We start from the raw sequence: 13094 nt of genomic DNA on the forward strand, positions 1-13094 counted from the left end.
TCCCCGCTGTTGTATTAATTGAACAAATGAAAAATCAGATTTTTTTTCTTTTTTCCTTTCCAAGCCTGGGCTCAGCCCCTTTCCCCCTCCCCTCTCTTTTCCACAGCTGAGGATCGCTGTGAGCCTTGGCTGTGTGTGCAGAGGTGTGGCCACACAAACACTGCAGAGAGCTCTGGGCAGGAGGGAGGAATCCTGCCCTGGGTGGAATTCCCAAAGAATTCCTGCAAGTTTGCTGCATCAGCCTGGGATGGTGGGAGCTGTCCCTTCCAACCCAGCCCAAGCCATGGTCACCATCTCCTGCCTCAGAAATAGCCAAAAATAAATCAAAGCCACGCACACACGGAGGCTGGCAGGAATTTCTACTCCCCTTACACGAACAAACACATTAAAATACAAAAATAGAGCTACAAGTCTCTGATAACTATAATATAATAAAAACATGTATTACTTATGGCTATATATTATATATATTTATATACAAAACAGAGCTACAAGTCTGTCATATATAATAACACAATATATAATGATATAGTACCACAATATATAATAATATAATACAAATAAACGAAATATATAAAATATATATTTCTAATAATATATATACAAAAGCAGAGCTAAAGTCTGTTATATATAATACTATATATAATATAATACAAATATACGAAATCTATAAAATATATCTTTCTAATAATATATATACAAAAGCAGAGCTCCAAATCTCTGTTATATATAATACTATATATAATATAATACAAATATATGAAATCTATTAAATATATATTTATATATAATATATATACAAAAGCAGAGCTCCAAATCTCTGTTATATATAATAATGCTATATATAGCATCATACAAATATACAAATATATATATAATGTATATAATATATATTTATAAAATTATATATAATTTATATTCTATATAAAATTATAAATAATACATAAAAACAGAGCTACACGTCTGTTATATATAATAATACAATATATAACAAAATACGAATATACAATATATATTATGTATATGATATATATTACATAAAACTTTACATATTTATATTATAAATGAAATTATTATAAAATTATATCTATTATGTATAAAAGCAGAGCTACAAGTCTCTGTTATATATAATGTAATATAAATATACTATATTTTATATATAGTTATAGCTATATATACAAAAAACAAAGCTACGAGTCTGTTATATATCATATATTATTATATATGAGAACATAATATATATAATATATAGTTATATATTTTATATATATGCAAAAGCAGAGCGACAAGTCTCTGTTATATATAATGTAATATAAATATACTATATATTATACATAGTTATAGATATAATATATATACACAAAAAACAAAGCTATGAGTCTGTTATATATAATATATTATTATATATGATAACTTAATATAAATATTAAAATATATTATATATCGTTATATATATTATATATACAGAAAAGCAGAGCTACAAGTCTCTGTTATATATAATGTAATATAAATATACTATATATTATACAAAGTTATAGATATAATATATATATACAAAAACAAAGCTATGCATCTGTTATATATCGTCTATTATTATATATAATAACATAAAATAAATATTAAAATATATAGTTATATTATATATATATACGAAAGCAGAGCTACAAGTCTCTGTTATATATAAGAAAATTTATTATATATATTTTTTTTAAATATATTTTATATATACCAAATGCCTATGTATACCTAATGCCATATCTAGCTACATTTAAAAAAAATTTTTAAAAAATCCTAATAACAAAAGAGTTAAACACAGCTGACTTTCAGGGGGAAAAATACCCAATAAATACATCCAAACGAATGAGAAATTGAAATTACCAATCAAAGCAGCCGGCGTATCCCTCCCGAGGGAAGCTGTGGCAGCATCCCGGGCTTGCTTCGCTCACCTGCAGCCCCGGTCCGGTCCCGCAGCCCCGGTTCGGTCCCGGTCCCGGTCCCGCAGCCCCGGTTCGGTCCCGGTCCCGGTCCCGCAGCCCCGGTTCGGTCCCGGTCCCGGTCCCGCAGCCCCGGCCCGGTTCGGTCCCGGTCCCGCAGCCCCGGCCCGGTTCGGCCCCGGTCCCGCAGCCCCGGTCCGGTCCGGTTCGGTCCCGGTCCCGCAGCCTGGCCCGGTCCGGTCCGGTTCGGTCCCGGTCCCGCAGCCCCGGTCCCGCAGCCCCGGTTCGGTCCCGGTCCCGGTCCCGCAGCCCCGGCCCGGTTCGGCCCCGGCCCCGCAGCCTGGCCCGGTCCGGTCCGGTTCGGTCCCGGTCCCGCAGCCCCGGCGCGCTGTGGCTGCGGCCGCCCCGCGGTTTAACTATTTAAGGAGCGGAGGGAGGAGCGGCCCCGCTCCTGCCGGGATAATCACCCAGGGAGCGGCCGGGCAGGCGGGGACAGCATACCCGGCCGGGGAGGCTCCGCCAGAAGGGACAGAAAGGGACAAAAGTGTCCCTTGGGCAAGCGCCAGCACTCAGGGGTGGCAGCAGCGGGGAAAATGAAGCAGGGGAGTTGTTCTGGGAGGGTGTTTGTTGTTGGATAAGAAATTATGAAATGTCAGAAATGCCCAGAAATTTTGGTCGTTTTTAGACTCGGGGGCTGTCAGAAATATCCAGGTGCCTCCCTGGGGGTGTTTGGATGCACCAGAGGAATCACAGAATCGTGGGATAGCCTGGGTTGGGAAGGAGCCATCAGGATGAGTGAATCCAGCTCCCTCCCCTGCCCAGACCCCCGGGAATTCCCTGGGTTGGGAAGAACCCATCAGGATGAGTGAATCCAGCTCCCTCCCCTGCCCAGACCCCCGGGAATTCCCTGGGTTGGGAAGAACCCATCAGGATGAGTGAATCCAGCTCCCTTCCCTGCCCAGACCCCCGGGAATTCCCTGGGTTGGGAAGAACCCATGAGGATGAGTGAATCCAGCTCCCTCCCCTGCCCAGACCCCCGGGAATTCCCTGGGTTGGGAAGAACCCATCAGGATCATCCAGTCCCTCTCCCTTCCCTGCCCAGACCTGCAGAAATTCCCTGAGTTAAAACGAACCCATCAGGATGATTGAACCCAGCTCCCTCCCCTGCCCAGACCCCCAGGAATTCCCTGACTTGGGAAGAATCCATCAAGATGAGTGAATCCAGTGAATTCCCTCCCCTGCCCAGACCCCCGGGAATTCCCTGAGCTGGGAAGAACCCATCAGGATCCTCCAGTCCCTTTCCCTCCCCTGCCCAGACCCCCAGGAATTCCCTGAGTTAAGAAGAACCCATGAGGATCATCCAGTCCCTCTCACTTCTCTGCCCTGACCTGCAGGAATTCCCTGATTTGGGAAGAACCCATCAGGATGAGTGAACCCAGCTCCCTCCCCTGCCCAGACCCCAGGAATTCCCTGACTTGGGAAGAACCCATCAGGGTGAGTGAACCCAGCTCCCTCCCCTGCCCAGACCTCAGGAATTCCCTGACTTGGGAAGAACCCATCAGGATGAGTGAACCCAGCTCCCTCCCGTGCCCAGACCCCAGGAATTGCCCCCGTCCCTGCCGGGGCTGCCCGGCTGTCCCTGCTCAGGGCACACCTCCACCCCTGCTCCTCCTGCTTCCCCTTCTGGAGAAAGGATGGGCAAAGAAAGTAGCCAGGAATAGGAAAGAGGATGCTGGGCGAGGCAGCCTCGCTATCGGAGCTCCCATCTTCCTGCCCCAAGCCCTTCCAGCCTGTTCTGCCAGCCGGGCAGGGGTGTTTTATCCCGCTCAGACACGGCAAAACAGCCGGAGTTCCACCCCTGGCCAGCCAAATCCCCTCCAGGAGCAACACAAAACACGGGGCAGCCCTTGCAACATCCCCGGTTTAACCGGGATCAGGAGTTCAGGCAGCTCCTCCTGGGCTGAGCTTCCTCAGCTGGGGCAGGATGAGAGCTCAGCTGAGTTTTCCTGGGAAGCAGGAGGCACCCACGGCAGCCAGGAGCCTTTGGGAAGCAGCAGCAGGAGTTAAATTTGTGGCCAGGCACGTTTCTAAATCTGCCCGTGGGACTCAGCTCCTTTTTTTGTTTTCACACATCCAATCTCCTCGGAGAACACACAGAGCTTTAAAAGCCTCAGCAGCTCGTGAGTGAGCTCCACCTTTGGCTAACAAATGCAGAAATGAGAAGAAAATCCAAAGCAGGAGCTGCTGCTTGAAAGAAAAGAGACCTGAGGGCTGCAGGGGGAAGGAAGGAGAGGCCTGGGATACTCCCTCATTCCTGGGTAACCCCAGGCTGCCAGGCTGAGGGAGCTGTGTGCAGCTAAATCCCAAATTTTGGGGCAAAATGTGGTGCTGAGAGGTTTAAAGATGCCGTTCCCAAGAGCCAAACCCACAGCTCTGGCTCTCAGAGGAAAAAGGCACCTGGTTTCACAGGATCCCAGGATTAGCAGGGTGGGAAGGGACCTCCAGGACCACCCAGTGCCACCCCAGCCCCACCAGCATCCCCCAAACCCTGTCCCCAAGGGCCACCTCCAGACTCCTCCTGAGCACTCCCACAGACAGTGACTGCAAACCTCCCTGGGCAGCTCAGCCCAAGGCCTGACCACTCTGCCAGGGAAATTTCCTTTCCAATCTCCAGGCTGAGCCTCCCCTGGTGCAATTTGAGGCCGTTTCCTCTCCTCCTTTCCCTGCCCCTCCTGTCAGGGACTTGTGCAGAGCCACAAGGTCCCCCCTGAGCCTCCTTTTCTCCAGCCTCAGCCCCTTCCCAGCTCCCTCAGGAATTCTCCAGCCCCTTCCCAGCTCCCTCAGCCCCTCCTCCCAGGATGTGTTTTCCAGCCTCTTCCCCAGCTCTGTTCCCTGCCCTGGACATGCTCCAGCCCCTCAAGGTCCTCTCCAAAGTGAGAGTTTCAGGCTCTTCCCTGGATTTGATGGTTCTTTTTCCTTGGAAACCAAGTCCAGTGGAAATGCAGAAGGATAAACCTTGATAACAATCCCTTGGGAGTGCTGACCCCAAATGGGGGAATGATCCCTTAAATTTTCCCTTTGCTGTATCCCAGCCCCTGTGCTGCCCAGGGTGCAGCTCTGAGCTCACACTCAGGCTCACTCAGCTCTGCACACAGCAGGGACACAAAACAAATCCTTCTCCTGCTGCACACCAAGGACAGCTGGGACAAGTGTTCAGCCCAAAAGCACAAACAAGGGGGGCTGAAGGGAGAGAACAAGAAGGATGGGACTGCATCACCTGCAGCTGCAATTGGACAGTGAAACCCCAATGTGCAAATGGACCAAAACTTAGAAAAGTGTGAGACCTCGAGACCATTTGTCCATTTTGTGTCCATTTTGTGTCCATTTTGTGACCATTTTGGGTCCACCTTGGGTGTAGCCCTGGCCAGGCTCTTGTCCTGCCCAAGGTGTATCCTTAAAAGCCTTTCAATAAATCCCTGCTTTATTCTCCAGCTCTGTCCAGTCTCTGCTCCAGCTCAGCCTTCCCAAAGCATCAGTGTCACCTGCACAATGTGGGGAGTTGGAGCAGTTTTGGGGGGTTTGTTTCATTGCCAGGGAATCTGTGGGAATTTTACTGATTCTCTGGGAGAGACACAGAATCTGTGAGTCCAACCTGCCCTGGAGAGGAGCTTGATTGCTAATTAATGACAGTGATTAGTGTCAGCCTCTAACTGGTGCAGGAGGATGGACTCCTCCCCAGCCATTCCCGGGAAAATGGTGCAGGATTGCTCCTTGTCCTCAGCAGGGCAGCACAGTGGGAATCCCGATCCTCCAGAGGGGATCCCAATCCTCCAAAGGGGATCCAAATCCTCCAGAGGGGATCCCAATCCTCCAAAGGGGATCCAAATCCTCCAGAGGGGATCCCAATCCTCCAAAGGGGATCCAAATCCTCCAGAGGGGATCCCAATCCCCCAGCAAGGATCCCAATCCCCCAGAGGGGATCCCAATGCTCCAAAGGGGATCCCAATCCTCCAAAGGGGGTCCCAGTCCTCTAAAGGGGATCCCAATCCTCCAGAGGGAATCCAAATCCTCCAGCAGGGATCCCAATCCTCCAAAGGGGATCCCAATCCCTCCCAGGGGATCCCAATCCTCCAAAGGGGATCCCAATCCCTCCCAGGGGATCCCAATCCCTCCCAGGGGATCCCAATCCTCCAAAGGGGATCCCAATCCCTCCCAGGGGATCCCAATCCTCCAGAGGGGATCCAGCTGCCATTCCCAGGGCTGAGGATGAAGCAGCTGGGGCGGTGTAAGATTTCCAGGGAGAGGGTGGGAATTCTGGGGGTGTGGGTGGACAGGGACACACGGACATCGCTGTGTCCCCTGAGCAGTTCCAAGTGACCCCGGCCTAGAGCGTTCTCCTCCCTCCTCCAGGCACAGCCCAGGAGTCTGGGCTCGTGCAAGGGAATGAGGGAATGAGTTTGGAGCAGGAATACCAAGGTCATAAGAGATAACCCTGACAGTCTTCCAGTGATGGCAAATAAACCGGGAAGCTTCCATCAGTTTTATGGGACACAGGCCAGGGCAGAGCTGAGGGTTTGGTTCCCTTATTCCTGAAATCCCATTTTTTTAAACACACAAGGCAAGGAAACAATCAAGCAGAGCTATTTTAGTCACATTTTTTTTCCAAATATTGGATTTTGAAGCATGCAAACCCTGGATGGGGTTTAGGAGCTGGTGGGAATTGAGCTGATCTCTTCCAGGAGCAAGGCTACCTGGAAGCACAGGCAGGACATGACCAAACACCTCTGCAATCCCACGTGCTGGAATGAGGCAGGAGCGGAGGAGCCACGGAGGCGCCCGGACAGGCCCGGATGAGCTCCAGCCTGGAGCATTTCCCAGCTTTGCTCCCAGCTTGTTTTCCACGCCGCCAGCCCCGGGACACAGCGGGTGGCTCGTGTGTGCCAGTGACATTTCCTGTTGGGCCGGGGTGCAGGAATGTCTGGAGGTGCCACTCTGGAGGTGACACTCTGGGGTGACACCGCTCACGTGAGGAGCCCGCTGCGGTCATTGGTCACCGGTCACCGGGGCCGGTGGCCTGAGGGCCTCGGCCACAGGTGGGTCCCTGCACATTATCCCTGTGACTCCTCCCAGAAGATCTGGGTCAGGCCCTGGCAGGTGTTTGGATGAACCATTCCCAAGGCTGGGATGCTGAGGATGCCCCTTCCCCAATATTCCTCCTGTTCCTCCTCCTCCAAAGGGTCTCAGAGGCAGAAGCCTTAAGGATCATCCCATTCCCATGGGCAGGGACACTTTTCCCTATCCCAGGTTGCTCCAAGCCCCATCCAAGCTGGCTTTGGACACTTCCAGGGGGATATTTTGAGGCTGCAGAGAGTTATGCAAGAGCTGGGGGAGATTTGTTAGAGCCTGGAGATATTTTGCATGGAAAATCCTTTCCCAGGAGGATCTGCCCTGTCCTTCCCCTGGTCTCGGTGGTGGCTGAGCCATCTTGGCTTCCCAGGAGATGCCAGCTTGGACAGGGCTTGGAGCACCCTGGCACAGTGGGGCTGTCCCTGCCCCTGGCAGCAGGGCTGGAAATAAATGATCTTTAAGGTCCCTCCCAACCCAAGGCATTCCAGGATTCCATGGATGGCCCCAGTGCAGGCCAGACCAATTCATGGATGCCATTCCCAAGTTTCTGGTTCCCAGGCCTGGTTCCTTGTGGCCTGTATGGCAGTGTAGGTGTGAGGAAAAGCTCCTCTGACTGCTCCAGGATTTACACAGAGCGCTCCCTCAGCCTGATCCTGCTCCAGGGATCAGTGGGAACAGCTTGGTGCTGCCACAGCTCAGGGCTCTCTGCACTCCTGAGCTGCTTTTTCCTACAGGAGCCCGAGATATTCCCAATATTCCTCTGGAAAACTCCTTGCACAGGAGCACATCCTGTGAAAGAGAAGAGTTTGAGTGAGCCAGAGGGTAAAGGAGAGGTTACTGGACATTGTGCAATGGGGGATTCTGATTATAAAAGTCCCAGGCTGTTCAGTTTGCTTCTTTCTTCCTTTCTCTCCCAGCTTTTCCAGCATTTTTTTTCCAGCATGATTGCCTCTGAATGCATTCAGCTTTCTCACCACTCCACTGACACTGGATTCCCCAGGACAGACCTCCACAGATTTTTTTTTTGCTGCTTCCCTGCCATTCTCAGACTCTTTCTTTGCCACAGAACTCCATTTTTTGATGCTGCTGTGACCCCATGGGCAGTTGGGCATTCCTAAATCCACAGGGATTGGGAACAGCCGGATGGGATCTGCCCACAGAGTCCCAGAAATGGGAGCAGGAGGTCTCAGCACAGCAGGAATATTTGGGATCTGGGAAGAGATCTGGGGATGGCCACACACGGTGGCCCCGGGTCAGGCCTGGGATGGGTTGTCCCCTGTTGTCCCTGGCACTGGAATTCCTGGGTTCCTCTTCCCCCTCTCCTGAACATTTCCAGGGAAAATGAATTCATCTGCTCAGATGATTTAATGGCTCTCCCCAGAGCAGGCACTGGTGACCAACTGGGCCACTCTGGTGTGGTCCCTGCAGGAGGTGCAGCCTCATCGCCCTCCTGGAATGGGAGATTTAATGGAATAAACCCTTCCAATGTGTGTTATAAACCCACAGACCCATCTGATAACCACAGCAGGTTGGGACAGCTCCTTTCTCCTTTGGGAAAATCCCACAGGGCAACTCAATTCTCTGCAAATCCCCAAAACACCCCAGAGCAGGATCCGCGCAGCCGCGGCCGCGCCGGCGCCTGGCTCAGGGCCACCTCCAGCTCCTGCCACTGTGACTCAGCCCTGGCAGCAAAGCTCTGGATATCACCCTTTAATTGTGCCTGGGGAGCAAACAGAAAAAAAAAATATAATCATAATAATAAATCCCCATTTCTGTGGCCTCGCGTTCACGTTTTGGGCTGGGCTCCAGGCGCACGAGCGGAGCGGTGTCACCGCCAGGCCACGGCGAGGGAGCTGCCACTCCCTTCCTGTGCCTCACATCCTGTTTCCACCACAGGCTGCACATTAAGGAGCCCTTGGCCAAGACAACATCACCTTGGGAAGGCTGAGCTGGAGCAGGGACTGGACAGAGCTGGAGAATAAAGCAGGGATTTATTGAAAGGCCTTTAAGGACACACCTTGGGCCTGGCCAGGGCCAGGGCTACAGCCAAGGTGGACCCAAAATGGGCACAAAATGGACCCAAAATGGTCACAAAATGGACAAAAAATGGTCACAAAATGGACCCAAAATGGGCACAAAATGAACACAAAATGGACACAACATGGACACAAAATGGACACAAAATGCACAGCCGGTCACGAGGTCTCACACTTTTCTAAGTTTTGGTCCATTTGCACATTGGGGTTTCATTGTCCAATTCCAGCTGCAGGTGATGCAGTCCCATCCTTCTTGTTCTCTCCCTTCAGCCCCCCTTGTTTGTGCTTTTGGGCTGAACACTTGTCCCAGCTGTCTTTGGTGTGCAGCAGGAGAAGGATTTGTTTTGTGTCCCTGCTGTGTGCAGAGCTGAGTGAGCCTGAGTGTGAGCTCAGAGCTGCACCCTGGGCAGCGCAGGGGCTGGGATACAGCAGAGATAAAATTTAAGGGATCAACATTGGGACAGCCAGGCCAGCAGTGGTGGCTGCTGGGGACACCGTGGGAGGAGCGGTGCCATCCCCGCAGGAGGACGAGAGCTGAGCAGAAAAACTGATTTTTAAAGACTGGCCCATCCTGAAAAAAGCTGAAAATGTCCATAGAACTTCTCAAAGGGCTTTTTATCTCTTGTGTTTCACTCCTGGAAACCATCAGGGATGAGGGGAGGTGGAAGAGGAGGGCGCAGAGTGGGAAAAGCTCTGCCTTGTCACCACAGCTGGGTCAGGGCTGCAGCAGTGGGGACATGGTGGCCCTTCAGGGCATCGCTCCTGCTGTGATGAGCTCAAAATCCACCTGGACTTCCCAAAATCACCACAGAGTCCCCAAATGGGGGAGCTGGAAGGGACCTCAAGGACCATCGCAACCCATGGGCAGTTGGGCATTCCTAAATCCACAGGGATTGGGAACAGCCGGATGGGATCTGCCCACAGAGTCCCAGAAATGGAGCAGGAGGTCTCAGCAGAGCAGGAATATTTGGGATCTGGGAAGAGATCTGGGGATGGCCACACACGGTGGCCCGGGCCAGGCCTGGGATGGGTTGTCCCCTGTTGTCCCTGGCACTGGAATTCCTGGGTTCCTCTTCCCCCTCTCCTGAAGATTTCCAGGGAAAATGGGTTCATCTGAGCCACCTGCCCTGGGATTTAATGGCTTTCCCCAGAGCAGGCACTGATACAACCTCATCCTCCTCCTGGGATGGGAAATTTAATGGAATAAACCCTTCAAATATGTGTTATAAACCATAAACCCATCTGATAATCACAGCAGGTTGGGACAGCGCTTTTCTGCTTTTGAAAACTCCACAGGCAACTTAATTCTCTGCAAATCCCTAAAAAATGCCAGTGGATATATAAAGAGGACAAGCTGGAGCAGGGAATTGGCTGGAATTGGTGTTGGTTCCCACTGAAGGAAATTCAGGAGAGAAGAAGAAACCTGCCCAGAACTGGAGAAAAGAAGGATCCTTCAGAGTTCCTGGTGATTTCTCCATTTCAGAGGCTTTTGGGAGTGGAAATGAGGAGCAAAACGCACATGGAAGAATCCAGGAGAGGCTGTTTATGTGCAGAGGCTGGATTAAATGATTCGTTATTAAATAAATACTCTGTTTCTATTGCCTGTGTTGTGCACTGAGCTGTGCAGCACCTCTGGTGTTTGGATCAGGATCAAATCATGGAATATCCTGAGCTGGAGAGGACCCACAGGGATTGAATCCAAGCCAATCCCTCCAACAATCCCACCCTGGGCATCCCTGGGAGCGGTGTCCAAACGCTCCTGGAGCTCTGGCATGAACCAGGGTGTTTCTCAGCTTTTTACTTTTATTCAAAATGCCTTTTATTCTGTCCCAATCCCTTTCTCCAGGTCAGAGTTTGGATGGAGAGGCAGCTGGGCTGGTGCTAAAGAGAGAGAGCTCCCTTTTTTGAGGGAAAAGCAGAAATAGAGGGAGAACAGAGGGTGGATTTGGGGTGTCAGCCCCACCCTGGGTAAATCCCAGAGGCTCCCTGAGTGATGTCCATGCTGGTTTTCCTATTCCTGCACCACAACTTTTGCATGTTAAGATGAAAAAAAAAAAAAATGTGGGGGATTTGATGTTTTATTCCTCAGGGTCCAATCCAGCCCCAAATCCCTGGGAATGGGGCTGCTGGGGGGAAGTTCCCGAGGTGGAGTGAGAAGGATCTGCCTGCAGGTGCAGGGTCAGTGTGAGATTCTGGTCTGCACCCTTTTCCCAGCTCCCTTTGGCACTGCTGGGTGCCTGGGAAGCAGAAAACAAAGCCTCCAGAAAACCCTGCCAGGACAAAAAGTCTTGGAAGTCCCTGGATCTGCCTGGATAAAGAGCACAGGGTGGAGGTTCACATGCACAGCAGCTGCTGGATCCGTGCTCCCCTGACAAATCCCTGCTGCCACTGGAGCTGGAGGTCACAGGGAAAAGGGAAATGGGGCTCAGGCCTTGGGAACAATGGGAGAGATCCTCCTGAAGGGCCCTGGGGCTTTGCAGGGAAACCTGGAGAAGGATGAGCAGGGAAGAGGTGGGAGACAGAACAGACAGAGCTGGTGGGGCTGTACTAAAGGAGCATTCCCTGGGCAAAAACTTGGGATCCATCCCTGATCCTCGGGGTGAAGTCACAGAATCCCAGGCTGGCTTGGGTTGGAAGGGACCTTAAAGATCATCCCAGTCCAACAAAAACCATGGCAGGGACACCTCCCACTGTCCCAGGCTGCTCCAGCCCCAGTGTCCAGCCTGGCCTTGGGCACTGCCAGGGATGCAGGGGCAGCCACAGCTGCTCTGGGCACCCTGTGCCAGGGCCTGCCCACCCTGCCAGGGAACAATTCCTGATTCCCAAGAGCCCATCCAGCCCTGCCCTCTGGCACTGGGAGCCATTCCCTGGCTCCTGTCCCTGCAGCCCTTGGCAATTGTCTCTCTGCAGCTTTCCTGGGGCTCCTTCAGGCCCTGCAAGGCCACCCTGAGCTCAGCCCAGAGCTTCTCCTGCCCAGGCTGAGCAATGCCAGCTGTGCCAGCCTTTCCTGCCAGCAGAGCTGCTCCAGCCCTCTGCTCATCCTGGAGCCTCCTCTGGGCTCTCTCCAGCAGCTCCACGTCCTCCCTGTGCTGGGAATTCCAGGGCTGGGGCAGCTCTGCAGGTGGGCTCTCACCTGAGGGGGCACAGGGGCACAGCCCAAATCCCTCTCCTGATCCCAATCCCTCTCCTGATCCCAGTCCCTCTCCTGATCCCAGTCCCTCTCCTGACCCCCACACTGGGCACAGGGGGCTCCGAGCTGGGGCAGCTCCAGCTCTCCCAGGGCTGCTCCATCTGCTCATCCCAGCCTGGATTGATCCCGGGGGCTGCCCTGACTCCAGAGCTGCTCTTGGCCTTGTTAAACCTCACAAGATTCCCACGGGGCACTTCTGGAGCTGCTCCAGGTCCCTCTGGATGGCACCTGCAGGGCAGCTCCTGCCACATTCCCGGTGACCTCCCGCAGCTCCTGTGCAGGGTTTGTGCTGCTCCCTGCAGCCTTGCCTTGAGAAAGGCTCCCTGCAGCTTTCACATGCCCAGCCGAGGGCTCCAGCCGGATCAGGAGATTGGGGGCTGAGTTTGGGGCAGTGATAACAAGGTGCAAAAGTGAAACAGGATGCCAGAGCAATATTACACGAGATAAGAGCAGTTATCAGCTGTAAAGAATGTTCTGCTCGCTTCTGATTGCTCCTATCTTCTATTTTTATCAGTTTCCTCCTGCTTGTCTCTGAACAAGTTTCCAGGTTTAGCAGGTCTGACCCAGGCAGCTGCAAATAAAGATAGCACTGATAACTCAGAATGGCACAGGGGAACTGCTCCTTCCTTTGGCTGGGAAGGATTTTCCAGCTGGACTCTCATCCCAGGGGTTTGAGCTCTCATCCCCGCAGCTCTGGAGATTTCTGCTGGTAAAATAAAGATCCACCAGCTGCAGGTGCAAGTTCTCCATGAGATGGGAAAGAAGAGCTTGGAGTTCTCCAGGGTGGGGAGGGAAAAGGATGAGCCT

The 13094-nt window shown here is 51.6% G+C and overlaps 1 protein-coding gene across 1 annotated transcript in view; it reads right to left on the reverse strand.

The window, feature by feature from the left end:
• Positions 1-13094, reverse strand: part of KCNE1 (potassium voltage-gated channel subfamily E regulatory subunit 1) — a 253513-nt gene that overhangs the window by 232799 nt on the left and 7620 nt on the right. The gene's annotated exons all lie outside the window — the stretch shown is intronic.

This window comes from Prinia subflava, chromosome 3 (genome assembly GCF_021018805.1).
Source record: "Prinia subflava isolate CZ2003 ecotype Zambia chromosome 3, Cam_Psub_1.2, whole genome shotgun sequence".
In the NCBI taxonomy this organism is placed as follows: Eukaryota; Metazoa; Chordata; class Aves; order Passeriformes; family Cisticolidae; genus Prinia; species Prinia subflava.